Below are 6,927 nucleotides of genomic sequence, written 5' to 3'. Positions count from 1 at the left end.
GCTCTGTCTCCTAGGCCTCAGTGCAGTGGCACGATCTTGGCTCACTCCACCCTCTGCCTCCCGGGTTCACGCCATTCTCCTGCCTCAGTCTCCTGAGTAGCTGGGACTACAGGCGCCTGCCACCACGCCTGGCTAATTTTTTGTATTTTTAGTGGAGACGGGGTTTCACCGTGTTAGCCAGGATGGTCTCGATCTCCTGACCTCGTGGTCCACCTGCCTCGGCCTCCCAAAGTGCTGGGATTACAGGCTTGAGCCACCGCGCCCGGCCTACTTTTTTTTTTTTTTTTTTTTGAGACAGAGTCTCACTCTGTGGCCCAGGCTGGAGTGCAGTGGCATGATCTCGACTCACTGCAACCTCCACCTCCCTGGTTCAAGCAATTCCCCTGCCTCAGCCTCCTGGGTAGCTGGGATTACAGGCACCTGCCACTGCGACCAGCTAATTTTTTTGTATTTTTAGTAGAGACGGGGATTCACCGTGTTGGCCAGGCTGGTCTGGAACTCCTGACCTCAGGTGATCCGCCCGCCTCAGTCTCCCAAAGTGCTGGGATGACAGGCGTGAGCCACAGTATCCAGCCATCTTTCTTTCTTGAGTAATGAGTCTTCTTTCCTCTGAGGACGGGTTTTATTTGATCAACACGCCTGAACGTGGGTGATGTGTAACCTCACTGGCAAGAACACAGCGTGGACGGGAAAGAACCGTCTCTTGAGGTGGCTCACGCCTGTCATCTGAGTGGGGTCCGGGCTCAGCGGCTCGCGTCTGTCATCCCAGCACTCTGGGAGGCCGAGGCAGGTGGATCACCTGAGGTCAGGAGTTCGAGACCAGCCTGGTCAACATGGTGAAACCCTGTCTCTACTTAAAATATATATATATGTGTGTGTGTGTGTATATATGTATATATGTGTATATGTGTGTAGATATGTATATGTGTATATATGTATGTATATATGTGTATATATGTATATATGTATGTATATATGTGTATATATGTATATGTATGTATATATGTATGTATATATGTGTATATATGTATATATGTATGTGTATATGTGTATGTGTATATGTGTGTATATGTATATATGTATGTGTATATGTGTGTATATGTGTATGTATATATGTATGTGTATATGAGTATGTGTATATGTGTATATATGTGTATGTATATATGTATGTGTATATGTGTATGTGTATATGTGTGTATATGTGTATGTATATATGTATGTGTATATGTGTGTATATGTATATATGTATGTGTATATGTGTATGTGTATATGTGTGTATATGTGTGTATGTGTTTATATGTGTATATGTTCATATACATATAAGTGTGTATATATGTGTATATACATATATATGTACATATGTACATACGTATATGTGTGTATATGTATACGTGTATATATGTATGTACGTACATATGTGTATATGTATATATACGTCTATGTGTGTATATGTATATATGTGTATACATGTATAATACATATTTATACATATATGTGTATATGTGTATATATGTGTATATGTGTGCACATATACATGTATACATATACGCATATATACAAAATACATATATACAATATACATACACATATATATACAAAACACATACATATATACAAAATATATACAAGTATATGCATATACACACACACACACACACACACACAGAGAAATTAGCTGCGCCCGGCCCTGCTGACATTCTTCTGAGTTTCTGACGAACCTTTGGAAAGGAGACAAGCAGACATACGCCTACCTCCGTCAGCAGAGGGGTGACTTTGAATAGAATGGGAGGCAGGTTTGCCCGAAGCATTTCCCAGCCTGACTTTTCCCTTTAGCTTAGTGACTTGGGGGACCCCAAGTTTTATTTTCTCTTCACCGTGGTAAAGGACACAGCTCGGTGTATTAACCGGTTTATTACAAAGGATGACGGACAAGGTGAAGCAGGTACGCGTGCATTCACCAACCAGCAACCCCCAGCCCTCTGGCAGGGATTAAAGAGGCTCTATTAGATGGCCGGAATACATCACTTCATCTGCCACTGGCCATTAAACTCCATCTCCATCCCCCTCTCCTTTCTCTGGAGGTTGGAGGTAAAGTTGAAGACAGGTGGATCACCTGAGGTGATTTTTTTTTAATTTGTATTTTTAGTAGAGACGGGGTTTTACCATGTTGGCCAGGCTGGTCTTGAACTCCTGACTGTGTGATCTGTCTGCCTCGGCCTCCCAAAGGGCTGGGATGACATAACTTAATTTGTTGGTGCAATGGGAGAGGGATTAGTAACCACCGTGTGAGGCTGGGCGCGGTGGCTCATGCTTGTCATCCCAGCACTTTGGGAGGCCGAGGCAGGTGGATCACCTGAGGTCGGGAGTTCGAGACCAGCCTGGCTAACATGGTGAAACCCCTGTGTTTACCAAAAATACAAAAATTAGGCAGAGGTGGTGGCTCACATCTGTAGTCCCAGCTACTTGGGAGGTATGGGTGGGAGAATCACTGGTGTGGGGAAAAGAAGGAGCGATCAGACTGTTACTGTGTCTATGTAGAAAGAAGCAGACATAAGAGACCCCATTTTGTTCTGTCCTCACAGAAATTCTTCTGCCTTGAGATGCTGTTAATCTGTAACCCTATAGCCCCAACCCTGTGCTTGCAGGAATGTGTGCTCCCTGCGCTTGCAGGAATGTGTGCTGTGTTGACTCAGGGTTTAATGGATTTAGGGCTATGCAGGATGTGCTTTGTTAAAGAAGGGCTTGAAGGCAGTCTGCTTGGTAAAAGTCATCACCGTTCTCTGATCTCGAGTACCCAGGGACACAAACACTGCGGAAGGCCGGCCGCAGGGACCTCTGCCCGGGAAAGCCAGGTATTGTCCAAGGTTTCTCCCCATGGGATAGTCTGAGATATGGCCTCGTGGGAAGGGAAAGACCGGACCTTCCCCCAGTCCGACACCCTGTAAAGGGTCTGTGCTGAGGAGGATTAGTAAAAGAGGACGGCCTCTTTGCAGTTGAGATAAGAGGAAGGCCTCGGTCTCCTGCTTGTCTCTGGGCAATGGTGTAAAACCCATTGTATGTTTTATTTACTGAGATTGGAGAAAACCACCTTAGGGCTGGAGGTGAGACGTGCTAGCGGCAAAACTGCTCTTTCATGCAGAGATGTTTGTATTCCAGATGTTTGCATACGGGATGTTTGTATAGATGTTTGTATATATGTTTGTAGACCTGCACCTCAAGGCATGGCACCTTTGCGTCACCTTGTATCTTTGTTCGCATGTTTTCCTGCTGACCCTCTCCCCACTAATACCCTATTGTCCTGCCACATCCCCCTCTCTGAGATGGTAAAGAGATAATGATCAATGAATACTGAAGGAACTCAGAGACCAGTCCCAGGCCAGCACGGTCCTCCTTATGCCGAGCGCCCGTCCCCTGGGCCCGCTTTTCTTTCTCTACACTTTGTCTCTGTCTCTTATTTCTTTTCTCAGCCTCTCGGGGTCCACCTGACGAGAACCGCCCACAGGTGTGGAGAGGGAGGCCACCCCTTCGACTTGAACCCGGGAAGCGGAGGTGGCAGTGAGCCGAGATCGCACCACTGCACTCCAGCCTGGGGGACGGAAAGAACGTTCCAAACCTCAAATCACAGGATTGCACCCTCTGGCTCCCAGCCCCTGTCCTTAAAACCCTTTCAAAACACGGTGCGTTTAGACAAACTCTGCTGTGGTTCGTGTATTTCTCTCATTCGGTCAACAACCAGGGTTTTAAGACCAGTGTTGTAGGAGCGCAGGTATAAATTCCAAATATACACCTGGCGCGGTGGCTCACATCTGTCATCCCAGCACTTTGGGAGGCCGAGGCGGGGGGATCACGAGGTCAGGAGATTGAGACCAGCCTGGCTAACACGGTGAAACCCCGTCTCTACTAAAAATATAAAAATTAGCCGGGCGTGGTGGCAGGTGCCTGTAGTCCCAGCTACTCGGGAGGCTGAGGCAGGAGAATCACTTGGACCCAGGTGGTGGAGGTGGCAGTGAGCCGAGATCGCACCACTGCACTCCAGCCTGGGCGACAGAGTGAGACTCAGTCTCCAAAAATAAGTCAATAAATAAAAGCTAAAATAGCTAGCTGGGAATGACCATCACACCTCTCATCCTAGCGACTTGGGAGGTTGTGGTGGGAGGACGGCTTGAGCTCAGAAGTTCAAGACCAGCGTGGGCCACGTTGCAAACCTACGGCCCTACAAACACTAACAAAAATGAGCCGGGTGTCCTGGTGCACAGACCTACAGTCCCAGGGGTTTGGGAGGTGGAAAGTCAGTCAAAAAAAAAAAAAAAAGGATGAGGAGACCCAAAGTCAGGCAAGCAAGCTTTAGTGAGCTGCTTGGCTGGATTTTTACCAGAGTTAGAGCAGGCAGCCCCAGTTACAGACGATAGCAGGGTTTTATAGGATCAGAACCAGGTCAGGGGGTGGGGAAGGTGGGTCAGGGGTGCAGGAGAACTGGGTTGGGGTCGGGAGAGCTGAGTAGGGAGGGGCAGGTATCTTGACCGCATCCTGGAGATGATTTTTCCAGCGTTGTTATGCGGGGTGAACACACATGTTAAACGCATCCTGTAACTGTCTGGACAAACAGTTACTGGAGGGGTCAGTGAAGAGGGGCGTGAGCGCCAGAGACTGTGAGGCCTGTGGGAGGAGAAGGGAACGGTCCGGCACGGGTGACCTTAACAGAAGGAACCCTTGAGCCCGGGAGGTCGAGGCTGCCGTGAGCCATGATCGCGCCACCGCACTCCAGCCTGGGCCACAGACAGAGCCAGACCCTGTCTCCAAATATATACACATAGAAGCCGGGCGCGGTGGCTCACGCCTGTGATCCCAGCACTTTGGGAGGCCGAGGCGGGTGGATCACCTGAGGTCAGCCGTTCGAGACCAGCCTGGTCAACGTGGTGAAACCCCGTCTCTACCAAAAATACAAAAATCAGCCAGATGTGGTGGTGGGCACCTGGAATCTCAGCACTTTGGGAGGACAAGGCAGGTGGATCACCTGAGGTCAGGAGTTCAAGACCAGCCTGGCCAACACGGTGAAACCCCGTCTCTATGAAAAAATCCAAAAATTAGCCAGGCTCGGTGGTGTGCACCTGTAGTCCCAGCTACTTGGGACGCTAAGGCAGGAGAATGGTTTGAACCCAGGAGGTGGAGGTTGCAGTTTGCCAAGACTGCGCCATTGCACTCCAGCCTGGGCAACGGGGTGAGACTCCATCTCAGAAAGAAAAAAACAAAAAAAATAGATGTTGCTTTGACCCCAGACACAGCCATGCTGGCCTTTCCAACAACAAACACGGCTGTCCCATCAGATACACTCAGCAAGGATTTCCTTTGTGGGGATCACTTGAGGTCTAGCAGGGTCATCCCAGGCTGCAACTCAAACCCAGGAGACATGGTCAAAGGCTCCTCCCAGGACGAGACGGGTCAATCAAACAGCAACGCACCTGAAAATCACGTGCAACCGGTGCACGACGGCAACCACGTCCACAGCCCAGGGCAGGGTTCTCAGGTGGTGTAATTAGTCTTGGGAAGGCTTAAAAGCTGCGTGCCACGTTCAAACTCCCAAGGAAGAGGATGGCCCTGCGGAGATACCTGCCATCATCACAGCCGGGAAGGTGAACACAGGAGCTCGGAGGAAGACCTGGAAAAAGAGGAAGGAAATTTACAATCCCAAAGAGCATAGGGTTTTCGACTGGTTAGGGGAAGAAAGGACAGGTGAATTGCAGTGGAGAATATGGGTAATTCACGCAGAGCCGGCTGTGTGGGAGACCAGAGTTTCATTATTACTCAAGTCCGTCTCCCCGATAATTTGGGGATTGAAGTTTTTATTCTTATTTTTATTTTATTTTATTTTACTTTATTTTACTTGATTTTATTTTATTTTACTTTACTTTATTTTGTTTTATTTATTTTACTTTATTTTATTTTATTTTACTTTATTTTATTTTACTTTATTTTGTTTTGTTTTATTTTATTTTACTTTATTTTATTTTATTTTACTTTACTTTTTTATTTTATTTTACTTTACTTTATTTTATTTTACTTTATTTTATTTTACTTTACTTTATTTTATTTTATTTCACTTTATTTTATTTTATTTTACTTTATTTTATTTTAGTTTACTTTATTTTATTTTATTTTATTTTACTTTACTTTATTTTACTTTATTTTATTTTACTTTACTTTATTTTATTTTATTTTATTTTAGTTTATTTTACTTTATTTTATTTTAGTTTACTTTATTTTATTTTATTTTATTTTACTTTACTTTATTTTACTTTATTTTATTTTATTTTATTTTACTTTATTTTACTTTACTTTATTTTATTTTACTTTATTTTATTTTATTTTACTTTACTTTTTTATTTTATTTTACTTTATTTTATTTTACTTTACTTTATTTTATTTTATTTTACTTTATTTTACTTTACTTTATTTTACTTTACTTTATTTTATTTTATTTTATTTTATTTTATTTTATTTTATTTTATTTTATTTTATTTTTCTGAGACGGAGTCTCGCTCTGTCACCCAGGCTGGAGTGCAGTGGCACCATCTCCGCTCACTGTAACCTCCACCTCCCGGGTTCAAGTGATTCTCCTGCCTCATCCTCCCGAGCAGCTGGGATGACAGGTGCCCGCCACCACACCCGGCTAATTTTTGTATTTTTAGTAGACACAGGGTTTCACCATGTTGGTCAGGCTGGTCTCCAACTCCTGACCTCACAATCCACCCGCCTCAGCCTCCCAAAGTGCTGGGATGACAGGCGTGAGCCACTGCGCCCGGCAGGGGATTGGAGATTTTAAGGGTAATTTGGTGGCTGGGGGCTCGGGAGGTAGAGAGGGCTGACTGGTCAGGTTGGGGATGAAATCGTAGGGGGTTGAAGTGAATTCTTGCTGTTGTCTACTCCTGT

General features: G+C 45.2%; 1 long non-coding RNA gene across 1 annotated transcript; it reads left to right on the top strand.

Annotated features, from left to right (window-relative positions):
* Window positions 1–2,691: 2,691 nt before the first annotated feature.
* LOC141409398 (uncharacterized) lies at window positions 2,692–3,692 on the top strand. Its single transcript, XR_012429926.1, has 2 exons — window positions 2,692–2,852; window positions 3,468–3,692. It is a non-coding gene; the product is annotated as an uncharacterized lncRNA (long non-coding RNA).
* Window positions 3,693–6,927: the final 3,235 nt, after the last annotated feature.

The sequence above is a fragment of the Macaca fascicularis genome, chromosome X (assembly GCF_037993035.2).
Source record: "Macaca fascicularis isolate 582-1 chromosome X, T2T-MFA8v1.1".
NCBI classification, from domain to species: domain Eukaryota; kingdom Metazoa; phylum Chordata; class Mammalia; order Primates; family Cercopithecidae; genus Macaca; species Macaca fascicularis.
This window is presented reverse-complemented; position numbering and strand designations above follow the sequence as displayed.